Genomic DNA, 14483 nt, shown 5'->3' with positions numbered 1-14483 from the left:
CTTCAGCATTAGAATTCATCACAGGTAGGGCCACATTCTTATAGACGCGCAGGTCGCCTATGCGGCGTCAACTCGAAAGACCTGCACTCGGCCTCTTCGGAGGCCACACGCCATTAAATATTATTGATAGATATTGATATTGTACATAACACGATATTCACCCATTTTAACCGATAACATTCTGGAAATGTTAAAAGCGCATGTTTGGGAGATCATTACTGGTACTTCAGCCAGCCAGCCAGACAGCCAGCCGAGTCACGCGCGAAACCAAAATCCAAGGAGATATTCTTCCTGTCACAAATTAAGAACTAAGCAAGATAAGAACTTGGGGATTGTTTTAAAAATAACTTCCATATCTGAAGACCATTTGCCTCGCTTTGACCCCCCATGCAAATTCAATAGGAAAGACGCTGGCCAGCGACTGACTTTTTCGTGCCTGCACATAAAATTCCAAGTCACTCGGGTTCAGCATATACTGCATTTTGTTATCATTTAAATTTAAAAATAAACTTATCTACGTCGGGCTGAAATGTTTCTTTACCAGCAGTGAAAAAAGTTAGGAAAATAATGAATATAAAATAGGAGTTATGACATGATAAGTTCTATGCAATGAAGATTTTGCATTTGGCGAAACTTTCCATTATATTACCATTTTAACATTAAATTATTTTTTATATTTTTTTGTTAACGGCATCAAATGCGCCTTGAAATTTTGTACATAACACGATATTCACCCATTTTAACCGATAACATTCTGATTTACGGATATTTGGCAAACCCGCCCGCAAAACATGGGAGAAGGAAAGAGACGGAATTATCCCAGTACTGCTGTACTGCAATTTAAGGTTGGAACGCTCTATAGTTGTACTTCCTCTTAAAACAATAATCAGCACCACCACCACCACCAGATGGGCAGCCGAAACTAATCCCCACAGACCTACAGTATGGTTCCTATGTTCACAATGCTTGTATTTGTACCCTCTAACAGTCCTTTAATTTAAGAAACGAAGTTTTTTCGCAACCTGTACAGTCACGCAAATTGCTCCTTTTAAATATCGTATTCAAAAAGTGAGCTTCAATTTCAGATGATTCTGAGCCCGATAGGTTTAGGCGTTCCTCAAGGCGAACTCATGCAATAATCGCTGCTCCGTATTGACATATAAATAGTAATTATAAAATAACTATTCTAATTATTTATAACTACATGTTCAGTATGATTAGGAATTGAGCTCATTGTCAATTCTTAGTTATCGAAATAACTTTCAAACTGTTGAAAAAAAAATTTAATGGCGTATGGCTTTCAGTGCCGGGAGTGTCCGAGGACAAGTTCGCCTCACCATTTGCAGGTCTTTTGATTTGACTCCCGTAGGCGACCTGCGCGTCGTGATAAGGATGCAATGATGATGAAGACGACACATACACCCAGCCCCAGTGCCAGCGAAATTAACCAATGGTGGTTAAAATTCCCGACCTTGCCGGGAATCGAACCCGTGACCGCCTGACCAAAAGCATGCATGCCATGGAACCGGTTGTGAACATGAATGATAAATCACTAACAATAAGAAAGAAACTTTCCCTTTACATTCCCTTAATACTGTTATCTTTCTGTACCTTTTTGGTATTTCCGGATTGAGTAATGAATTGGTTTTCACAGTTGCTGTATGCCACATTTTATCACTTGGAACTCGAGATTGTTTTTACGTCGCACCGACACAGATAGGTCTTATGGCGACGATGGGATAGGAAAGGCCTAGGAGTGGGAAGGAAGAGGCCGTGGCCTTAATTAAGGTACAGCCCAAGCATTTACCTGGTGTGAAAATGGGAAACCACGGAAAACCATCTTTAGGGCTGTCGACAGTGGGATTCGAACCCACTATCTCCCGGATGCGAGCTCACAGCTGCGCGCACCCAACTCGACCGGTGGAACTCGTGTTCTATATTGAAAATTTTTAAATGAATTTTTCGCTCCATTTTAACTTTGTTACCACTTATTTATGTTAACTCTTAAGTAGAAAGAACTGAAAACGATGGATTCTGTAAAAATCCTTGTTAATTTTAGTTTTTAATTCCCGTTTTGTGGTCCCAAGTGCTACCAGGATTTTTTTTGGATGGAAGGAGGTAACAGTGGTATTGTTTGGCTTTGATGAAGTTCAGCTGTTTTGTCTTAGGGTTGCTCCATATTCCTACTCTCTGCCACTCTGCTGTCATGTCCAGCACCAGTTTCAATCATTCCCAGGCACTGCGCAGCCGGGAAGTCAGTGTCTCTTAACCCAGATTTCAAGTGCGTAACATTCTTGGATAGGGAGACGTTCGCCTCTTGAACTTGTCTGGTATTTGAGAGTGCTTACAAGAGAAATATCAAACGCTTCGTATCGACCTCCAGTTCTTCTCCGAACACTGTAAGAGTAGTTAGCGGGACGTTAAACCAATAACATAATTTCCTCTTCTACTACCGCTGTCTGGGTCAAACATAAAACAGCTAGTCCCCGAGCCGGAAGAGCTAATCAGATGCGATTAAAGTCCCCGACACGGTCGGGAATCGAACCCGGGACCCTCTGAACCGAAGGTCTCGGCGCTGACCATTCAACCAAGGATTCGGACAGTAAGATAACTTGTTATTAGTCATTACTTACAGTCGTCGGGTACAGGTAGCGTGCCTGTCTCTTATCCGGGAGTCTCGGGTTCAATTTCTGGCTCGTCGAAGTTCTCTCAGCCTCGTGAGACCAACTCAGAAGTTGTTGACTTGAGAGCCGGCTGCGTGGTACTCCAGTATCTGCAGGCCCTCTGGCTGGACAGCAATCATCTTGACAGGTCAACGTGTGTACCACCTGTTTGTTTGTTTGTTTGTTTGTTTGTTTGTTTGTTTGTTTGTTTGTTTGTTTGTTTGTTTGTTTGTTTGTTTGTTTGTTTGTTTGTTTGTTTGTTTGTTTGTTTGTTTGTTTGTTCGTAGTAAGTATATTACCTGTATTATTCCCAGATTATATTTCCATTACTTATACGTATGACATACATGCATGAAATATATTTTATGGTGACTCATCTTTCAGAATAGTGTGGACGGAACGAGTAGAACCGTTCACGGTTCCTAAACTAGTTTAGTAACATTGACTCTGATCTAGCAGTTACGTGAGGTCGCAACGAAACACCGGTTCAACTCGAGTGGTGAGCTTCGGCTCACTCCCGGCTTGGCTCAACGGCAGAATTATGCTGTTTCGACTGGAGATTGAGATCATTTTCCTATTTATCTATTTCGTTGTAGATACATCTGAGTTTAAAGTTGGAGTATTATATTTTTGTAAACATTTGTTAAATAAAAGTAACATGTAAATGGCAGTAGCGAATTTAATATTTCTGCGCCCCTATGTACAATTACAGCAAGCGTCCTTAAAACAAAATCAGGTACTTGAAATAACTACAGAATGTGGTTCACCGTACAAGTAATATTTAAAATTACACAGAACTACAGTCCCCAGAACCTTGTAACTTTTAAATATGAAATTCAATTCATTAATGTCCATCTCCTTGGCTAAATGGTCAGCGTGGTGCTCTTCGGTTCCGAGGGCCCCGGTTTCGATTCCCAGCCGTGTCGGAGATTTTAACCTTATATTGTTAATTCCATTGGCCCGGGGAATGTGTGTTTGTACTGTCCCCAATATACATGCAACACACACAATACTGTCATCTAATATAATAACACGCAGTATCCTATACACGGCAGATGCCGCTCACCCTTTACGGAGGGTTTGCCTTTACAAGGGCTGCACCAGCCTAGAAGTAGCCACACGAAATTATTATTAATTCATTAATTATAAGGATGTTCATCTCTCTTTGACTGTAGTGAACTCGTCGATCAAATCTTCATAGTTCCTGTTTTTAATTTCATTTTTCAGTAGATATCAAGGAAGAGAACACCGACATACCGTTAGTCAGCAGCGACAATCCGAGAAAAACAATTGCCATATTGATAGGGGGTTGAGTATGACGGGTGTTAGTCCTGTAGAGGGCGACGTGTCCACCTGTCACCCGGTGGCCTCGGGTTCGATTCCCGGTTGGGTCAGGGTTTTTTAATTGTAATTGATTAATATCCCAGGGGACTCGGTGTTTGTATCGTCCTTAACGTTCCTTGCCTCACATTCAACACTATTCCACTTCACGCAGGTTCCTCTCAAATGGTGAATGTAGTGGCAAAGATCTTCATAGGTCAACGCGACGAACAAATATCTTTTCTTTTTAATGGCAGGTATTAAATGTATGTTCCTTACCTGCTATAAAAGTAAGACCAGACAGTTGCTGTATTATTCTAAGAATAAATAGCGAGAAATTAAGGGAATAACTTCCAATTTAAATTATTCAAAGCATACAAAAATGTTATTGTAGATATTAACACAAAATAGTATTAGCAAACTTTTGCCGCTACCTCCCCCCCCCCCCCTCCCTGAGTGCCGCCATCCCTAGGCACGTGCCTAGTGGGCCTATATTATAAGTCCGCCTCTGGTAAACGCACCGATCCGGAACTCCTTGAAAAATATGACTTATTCTGTCTGCAACACGGTATGCGACTTTCTCCCAAGCCATTTCGTTATTTTTTGGCCTAAATTATATCTTTAGGCCTCGGAGAAGTCGTGATGAAATGGCCGAAGAAGTATGCTAGTACATGGAGGAAGTGATAAAAGTGCCCCAAAGCAGTGAGAGACCACATCGCAAAAAGATGGTCCGAGAACTTTAGCGCGGTCTTGAAATTTGGAAAGAACTAGATACCCCACTAGCGTCCATGCCACTGAAAGGTGGCACAAGTGAAGTAAATGTCGACGGTAATATCAGATACTGTAGTCATAATGAGGCATTCTCACAATACATAGGCTCCCTGGTACATGGATTCGGTTCACCACCGGTTCCTGAATAATTTAAATCCCTCATATGACCTTTCTCTTGACTACTTTAGCCTACTTCACAGACCTTCTGCAGGACGAGCAGAAACCCTGATATTCCTGCATATAAGTTCGTGCTGTATGACCTGTTGCACCAACTGTGTCTTTACACCATGTATGACTTATTGCATCTGATTATGCTAATGTATGCTTAAAGATAATTGAGATCATGTCTGTGGTTTATTCCCACAACTCAAGTTGTCTAAATTATCAAGTAACAACTTTTCACCACATAACTGTCAGTGAAGCGCTTGAAATTTATCTGAGGTTAGATTAGGTTTCACGTAATCAGATTTCATGCTGTCAATTATCACATCCTTTATGGACTATTTTTGTCCGTATTCAGTAATAACATCTTTCTTAACTTTTACTCCAGCGCCAATAGTTACTATGCACTCTTAGCTGCTATGTGCTCGGTTTAACCGAGTACTGACGTCACAATACTCGTTGCGAACCGAACAGCTCCATCCTCACCACTATTTTTTATAGTCATACGTATTAACTTATTAACATATTTCATTTTCGATAGGGGAGGCAAGAACAGATTTTGACAGCTAAGAGGAGCCACGACAATAAACGTCTGAAAGGCTCTGATATTATTTTATTCAACGTAGACAATACGTAAAGGGCACTATTGGCAAATTTTAACTAAAAAATTCAATTCAGTCCGCCTGTACGGTGTAGTGTTTAGTGTGATCAGCTGCCACCCCGCGGAGTCCCAGATCCAATTCCCGGCTCTGCCATGAAATTTGAAAAGTGGTACGAGGCCTGGATGGTGTCCACGCGGCCTACGGAAGTCAACTGAGTAGAGGAGGGGGTTCAATTCCCTCCTGAGCCATCCTCTAAGTGGTTTTCCGTGGTTTCCCACTACTCCTCCAGGCAAATGCAGGAATAGTACCTAATATAAGGCCACGGCTGCTTCCTACCCTCTTCCTTGTCTATCCTTTCCAATCTTCCCATCCCGCCCCACAAGGCCCCTGTTTATCATAGCAGGTGAGGCTGCCTGGGCAAGGTACTGGTCATTCTTCACACTTGTATCCCCGACCTGAAGTCTCACGCTCCAGGACACTGTCCTTGAGGCAGTAGAGGTGGGATCCCTCTCTGAGTCCGAGGGAAGAGCCAACCCTGGATGGTAAACGGATTGTTTGAGATAGAATGAAAGAAAGAAAGAAATTCGATTGAACATACAGAACAAGGAATCAGAGTTCAGCGTCCGACCTGCATGTCAATGAACTTCATCATCGGTTCCTAATCCCTTGCGTCCTCGACAATTCTTCAATATTCCAGTACAAGTTGTTCCTGTACGGCCCCTCCAAACGCCTTAACAACTCACCTGTGCAGTTGGCTGTGTGGGGCCTGCCGTTATCGTGAAGCAATTTGACGCTAGTTCACACAAAATCACGACATTTTCTATGACTTTATGAGGATTTAACGTGTTCTGAGTCACAGAATCACACTATGCATCCCAGAAACCTCTTTCTACTAGCTCTAGCATCTTACAATTAATTGATCTTGTGTCAGTTTGACATATGATGTGCAGTGTACGTAAAGAATCGATGCACCTGCTTTAGTTTGGTGTAGAAATGTGAGATGTCTTGTTGAACCACATACCTTATTACTAAGGGGCGGATTTCAATTACCTAAAAATCTTTGAATTTTGCAAACAAATATGACCCCAAAATCTTTATTATATGACCAAAAAAGGACAAAATATGACCTCATACTATAATTCATCAATTTAGGCCTATGAATGAACATTTGACAGTTTTGTTTTTACATTCAATTTCTGTTAATCAAAAAAGTTCTCTTTGTCTTCAGATATGGCAGCACACGTACCTGAATAATCAAGAAATAATTAGCAACGGACATGATCTGATCAAGTATGTAACTAGTACTGAATCGGGAAATTTCTAAAAAATAATGACCATGAAAATATCCATACCTGGTCTTAGTATTCCTTTCCCGCAGTGAAATTGCACTGGATGATCATGTGCGTTTTCAAATTGTCGAACTCAAACCCTCTTTGGTAGTGAGACGGAATATTTTTGTACCTGAAGAAACTCCGCTCGACGTCACACAGTATTATGGGGGCAAATTTGAACAAGGTTGCGTCCTCCGGAGAAAACTGCTGCTGAAAATCCCCAAATGTTTTATGGTGCCCACACAGAATGTCAATTATCTTGCAAAGCATGGAATAACCTTCATTTGAGAACAGCACTCTTTGCAGTTCTTCAAAAAGAAATTCAGCCACTTCACCCTTCCCTTTCTTTAAATCACACTCAACGTTCTTCACAATATCCAATGTCTCAATTAGTGGAAGCTCCACAGTTTCAAGACGAATGATTGCTCATGGTATCACACCGAAATTCGATGATATGAACGCCAAATTTCCGACCAAGCTGGCAGAAGTAAACAAACTTTGCACAATCCTGACGGATGAAGTATCGCAAGGATCAAATTCCTGAGCGACCGTCTTGAAGGAATCATAATTGCTGCAGTAATATTGAACAGGGGCCGATGACCTCGATGTTAGGCCCCTTTAAACAATAAGCTACAACAAGCAATATTGAACAGCGTCGAGCCAAGTTCCCCAACGAGTGAGGACAGGCTGAAGTGGAAGAGGCAGAGTAGGAGCAGTTCCTTTCAACGTTTGAACTCGAAAGGGAGCCTTCAGGAATATTTTCTTGCCATTTGCAGTTAACTTATCTACTTCAGGGTAGTTGATCCGAACCTCCTCGGCCACTCTATGCAAAGCATGGGCAAGGCACGTTACGTGGACCATTTTCGCCTGCCTTCTTCATGTACGGGGAGGCATCACTTACAAGAAGTAGCATGTCGTTTCTTCTTATACCATCTGGCCACAGTAACGTCATATTATCAACAAACAGCACTGCAATGGAGGCATGGTTTACTTTCTCTAAAACCGCACACGGCAGGAGAAACATATTACTGGGCTTGTCATCTTTCATAATGCCAATAATTACGTTAGCTACGTACCCCCCATTTACGGCCAATGAAACCCATATTTTGTGGTTGAGAACTTCAGATCTTATCTTCCTTAAAACATCTTCATAGAGACTGGAGGGTTTTTTTTTTCTAGTTGCTTTACGTCGCACCGACACAGATAGGTCTTATGGCGACGAGGGAACAAGGAAGGGCTAGGAGTGGGAAGGAAGCGGCAGTGGCCTTGATTAAGGTACAGCCCCACCATTTGCCTGGTGTGAAAATGGGAAACCACGGAAAACCATTTTCAGGGCTGCCGACAGTGAGGTTCGAACCTACTATCTCCCGAATACTGGATACTGGCCGCACTTAAGCGACTGCAGCTATCGAGCTCGGTGAGACTGGAGGTATATAATTGTCTCAACGTTGCTTCATTGGGAATAGGTTGACTGACATACTTCTCTAAGAAGGACCTGAAGCTGGTACTGTTCAGTTTTTTTCAATGGAATATTCGAAGTAACCATAATCCTGCAGAGATCCTTACAGAATTCTGATCTGTTGTCTGACGTAGTAGAAGCTGCATATGAGACCCTTGCAAAAAGCAAACGCTGCCTGTTCTCTGCCGCGGAAGATTTTGTTAAGCAATTCTGATGTTTAGTTGTAGCGCAGTGTTGTTGGCATTAAAACGTTTCTGACCACATACCTTCATTTCACAAAGTTTATAATATAAAGTAACACCATCACTACTAAAATTCTGTTCTCCAAATTCCTTAACAAACTGCGTTAATTTCATACTCTCTGAACACTTCGGTTTAGGCATGTTGAAACTACACTGAAGAAGTGGTCTCAAAACAACAAGCCAGACAGTCCTCTATTTTCTAGGAAAGAGAAATATCAGTTCATTAGCTCGGTGTGCATCCCAGGATGCTTTCCTCCTCAGTATTGTCAATCACTTTGTGCTCCTCATTAGGAAATTCCAAGAAGATCCCTTGTTCATATTTCCAGTTACCTGCTACCTGCCCATTCCCGCATACAGAGTAATATTCAGTCCACAAATTGACTATTACAGCAAGGTAATAGCTGAATAGCTTGCCACAAAAATTCACTCAATATGCAAATCCTTAGAATAAAAAAACCCATGGCGCAAGGGCCACGAAGGCCCATGGCCTACCAAGCGACCGCCACGCAGCTCGAAGGCCTGCAGGTTACCGGGTGGCATGTGGTCAGCACGACGGATCCTCTCGGCCGTTATTCTTGGCTTTCTAGGCCGGGGTATCCGTCTCACCGTCAGATAGCTCCTCAATTGTAGTCACGTAGGCTGAGTGGACCTCAAACCAGCCCTCAGATGCAGGTACCTGGCCGGGAATCGAACCCGGGGCCTCCGGGTAAGAGGCAGGCACGCTACCCTACACCACGGGACCGGCTAAATCTTCATAATATGACAAGAAATATGACTTTATTACGCGTCAAGCAGAAATATGACCAATATCTTAAATTTGTCCAAAATACGACTTTCAAGCAAAAATGTGACATGTCATTAAAATCCGCGCCTTACTTGTTACAGAACACGAAGTATTAGGAGGACTGTAGATGCAGTACAACGTAATCACGCTTACAGGAAAGTTAAAAGCGAAGTTCTCCCACCCGAGTAACGTTATATTTGGCACTTGGCTATGCATGACTAGGTGACGGCTAACAACAGTTTACATAGCATCTTTATGATAGACAGTTCAAGATGGTAGGTATGCAAGGAGGAGGATTACACGTACTGCGCACAATATCAACCCTATAAGGTAGAATGAATGTCGTAATGCACCAGATGATCGATAAACATACAATTCCAGAGTAGAAAATTGCAGTGCATCAATATCCTCTACAGGAATGAAACCACACTCTCATCATTCATTAGTCCAGACTGTCCTTTATAGAGTACATGTGTATATGCCGTGGTATAACTTGAGATGTACGCCTCCGTAGCGTAGCGGTTAGTGCACAGTAGCTGCCGTTCTCTGAGACGAGGGTTCGACCAAAGATTTAAGAATGGCAGGAGAGCTGGTACATGCAGCTCACCTCGATTTTGGGGTGTGCTTGATAAAAGCAGGCCCTTAGGACGAGAACACGAATGATTTACTAAATACCAGACCACTTAGCCTGTGAATCTGCTGGAAAACAACTTGGTTTTTAACGGAAAGAGGGAGGACTTCGTTACTACTTGCTTTACGTCACACCGACACAGATATGTCTTGTGGCAACGATGGGATAGGATAGGGCTAGGACTGGGAAGAAAGAGGCAGTGGGCGCCAGCATTTGCCAGGTGTAAAAATGGAAAACCACGGACAACTATCTTTAGGGATGTCGAGAGTGGATTTCGAACCAACTATATCCCAAATGGAATTTCACAACTGCGCGACCCTAACTGGGAAGAGAGACGAGTACCTAGGCTAAGTAATTATCAGACTTGTAAGTAAAGTGATTATCTTTTTCAGATGAAAAGAAACTAAATCTCTTCAATATGCTATATATAATAATTTCTAATGACTGTTTGAACTTAATAGTTCAGTGCAGCCCTTGTAATGCAGACCCTTGGTTGAGGGTGGGCGGCAGCTGCCATGTATAGGATATTGCGTGTTAATGTGGTAGAGGTAGTATGTTGTGTGGTATGTGTGTTTCAGGAACATTGGAGTAACTTAAGTACCAACACCCAGTCCCCGGGCCAAGGGAGTTAAGTCTCCACTATTAAAATTCCACGACTCGGTTGGGAATCAAACCCAGGACCCCAAGCTCCGATAGTCAATATGATAATCACCTATCCACCGAGCTGGACACCTTTTCAATTATGTCAGTAGTTATATTCCTCTCGGAAAGTTACAAAATAAGTCATTCATATTTTGTCAAAATGTGACAAATATCATTCAGTTTTTTCATCTCATCTTACACCCGTGGTTTTGTTTAGGTATAAGATTTTGATTATATGAAAGAAGAAGAAATCTTTTTTATCAAGTGCATTTGACCCTTCAGCTACCACAAAATATGCCACAGAAAAGTGAATTAAAATCTAAAATTGTGTTATACAATTGAAAATAATTGATCAATTGGAGAATATTAGGATGTGGAACTTTTTGTATAGACGTAAATACCAATATCGGGGTAAATCTCACTTTTCATTTTGACCGTTCCTGTTCTTTCTTCCTGTCTGTCTGTGGCTACGATATACATTACTGCGTTCCCAGTTTATGTATGGAATGTTTCTAACGAAGGTCTTTCATGGACTTTTTCTCATTTATCTCCGTCAGTAATAATGCTGCCTTGTGGGGGGATGGGAAGATTGAACGGGATAGAGAAGGGAGAGGGAGGGAAGTGGTTTGCAGACTGAACGCTGAAATCAGTTTAAGGATGTTAGCAGGGATGAACTTAGTTCATAATTCATTATATGAAAACATCGTAAGAAACACAAATGGTTCGTTAATCCATCCGGTCATACGCATGAAGTCGTCTATGTATTCAGACGTCAAGAAAGTATTCAACATAATTATTTCATTTTTCATTAGAAAATCATCAAAATTGTATTAAGTTTTGAAATATAGCATTAAAAGTTCTAAGTAATAATTTTCGAGCTGAAACAATTAATGTCATAGACGAAGAGTATGGATCAGCAAATAGCATTTTCTTTTTCTCTTCGAGAGATACCCAGTGTACCGGGAGGTACACCTCAACGCCGCGCATTCAAAATTCAGCGCCTAAACGAACCCCTCTATTGGTAAAACAGTGAAACTGAAACTACACCAACTTAGAACTTTACTCAGAAGATGTCACCACAGAAATATGATGAAATTTTGGTATTGTGCAGTTGCTTAAACTGAGTGAATTTATCCTTGTTTTGTTTGACATTCATCAAGAAGTTTGGACATTCTTCCACAGATGACACTACTAAAAACTATGATCATGCACCCTGGTGCGAGTTGTAAGAAGTTATAATTTAAAGAAGTTTTGTATTTCTAGGTTTTTGTAACTGAATGATGTTCATTTTTGGGTCGGCAATATTTCCTGTTTCTTTCCGCCCGTTTTGAATCTAGCCAATCCCTAATTTCTGTATTTAATTTTCAACCTATCACAGGCTTATTGTTCTATTCTAAGAGTAACTTTTGAATTTATCCAATAAAATTGAGAGGGTGTGACTAGTTTATTCTTGAATGATATCGAACCTTCCCAGAGGGTTTATAAACTGCGGCTTTTCTCGTTTCTTGGCCAATTGATCGTCATCTTACTGAGTGCGTGTGTCAAAGCAGGAGACGGGCGGCCTCTTTCATCGGTCAACAGAACATCTACCAGGTAATGGCCACATAACTTCTTTCTTTCTTGCTACCTCCGCAGTTTAACCCGAGGGAAAGTCCGACTCTTTAGTTATGTAACCAGCTTTTCTAAAATGTAACTTCTTTCGGCTAATGTAAAAACTTTATAAAATCTTTAACTGTAAATCGGGGATAGAGAGCGAATTACCCTCTCGAGCTATCCTTCATTTTGATTTGAGGTGACTACGTTTTTATAACTGTTTTTCATTCTGTAATATGGTAAAGTAATTTCTATACGAGTCATCTCCGTAGTTTGGGAACAGCCCTTGTTTCATCGCCCTAGAGCCCCTTAGATTGTTTTAGTGTTCATATCTAGGAGTGCAAGTATACGCCTCCATTCAGTTTGTGCTTCGGGCCATTTACTTAACCTGTTCTTTTCTGCAAAGGCCCTGTATGTTGGGTACAAGACACCCCTGTTTCAAATTGTAAGTTGGGCCATGGAAGGCCAGAGAGTGTACGATTTTTGATATTGCCTCGAGGAGGCTGAAAGGAAACGGAGAGCCGGTTAGCTATTTCTCAAATTTTGTAATTGTAAAGTGTGCCTCTGGGAGGCTAGATATTGCAAATTTTAGAGCAAGTGCTGTTTGAATTAGGGGAATTCTGCCCTTTACTAAAGTTGTCCTTTCTTGAATCGTAAATTTGAGCTGGGAGCTCAAGAATTGTAAAGTGAGGGGCTTGAAGCCCAGGACCTGTCGAATTCACTAATATTGTATTTTCCTTGACTTGTTCCAAAATTGCTAATTGTACCTGTTATATTGTTATTTGATGATTTTTGAAATTCTAAAGAAATATAACCTTTGTTAAAGTTTTAAATTAATTTTGGGACTGTAGTTAGACCTATTCAAGCTCGGAAATTCTTTAACCTCTTTCTGCTCCACGGGTATCCCCGTAAAACCCAGAATAAGAGATTTCTTCTTAAATAAGTTTGTCAAAAAGTGTGCTATGTTTGAGGATATAGAAAACTTTCAAAGGATATGGCTTAATAAATTCGTCCTGACACATACAAAGACAAGTACTTTCTCTGTTATCGCCCTTCAGAACAAGTTGGAGGGCGTTTCCCTCTTGTGTATCGACGTTTGAACATTGTATTACATGCCTTTGTCAAGGTCTGGAATGTTAATTAATTCTGCTCTGATTCTTGTTCCTTATATACTCTGTGTGAAGTCATTCCTATGCTGCGAGAGACAGTTCATCTGCATACACATGTCTGTGAGAATCTGAAATTAAAACTCAGTTGTTAACGAACGCTGCGCTTTATTGCACCGTTGATGTATCTCGTCTCTCTCTCTCTCCGTGTGTGTGTGTGTGTGTGGGTGTGTGTGTGTGTGTGAAAAGAAAGAGGGATAGTGTCACTTCCTTGAAGACTAAATCAACTCAATACATACATACATCTTCATTATAGACTGTTTTTTCAGCGTTCAGTTAGCAAGCCTTTGTGAATTTACTAACTGCCGCCGCAATCCTTTATTTGTGACTAGTTCTGTGACAGCTTTTATTTGATACCTCTTTTCTTTAAATCGTTTGCAACTGAGTCTAACAATCGTCATCTTGGTCTCCCTCTACTTATCTTACCCTCCATAACAGAGTACATTGTTCTACTAGGTAATCTATCCTTCTCAATTTCCCACACACGTCCCCACCACCGAAGGCGGTTTATGCGTACAGCTTCATCCATCGAGGTTATTCCTAACTTAGCCTTTTTCTCCTCATTCCACGTACCCTGCTGCCAATGTTCCCACTGGTTTGTACCAGCAATCACCTACTTTCATATCTATTACTCCTGAGTTATGAATAACATATCCTGAGTCCACCCAGCTTTCACTCCCGTAAAGCAAATTTGGTCTGAAAACAGACCGTTGTAAAGATAGTTCCACCCCGGAGCTAACTTAATTCTTACAGAATACTGTTGATCGTAACTGTGAACTCACTGCATTAGCTTTGCTGAACTTTGATTCAATCTCACTTACTATCACTTGGTCATATTCTTCAGATATATTTCCAACTCTCGCAATGAAATCGCACATTAGCACTATCCTATCCTTGCTGTTGACCCTGACTACGGTGTCACTCAACGTTTCATGAAACTTATCAACTACCTCCTCATCTGCACCCTCACATGGCGAATACACCGAGACAATTCTCGTCCTAATTCCTCCGACTGCCAAATCCACGCACATCACTTCCTCATTTACGTGTCTAACAGAAAACGTGTTGCGTGCAATACTATTCCTGGTGAAGAGTCCTACCCCACACTCTGCCCACC

This window comes from Anabrus simplex, chromosome 2 (assembly GCF_040414725.1).
Source record: "Anabrus simplex isolate iqAnaSimp1 chromosome 2, ASM4041472v1, whole genome shotgun sequence".
Classification (NCBI taxonomy): Eukaryota; Metazoa; Arthropoda; class Insecta; order Orthoptera; family Tettigoniidae; genus Anabrus; species Anabrus simplex.
This window is presented reverse-complemented; position numbering follows the sequence as displayed.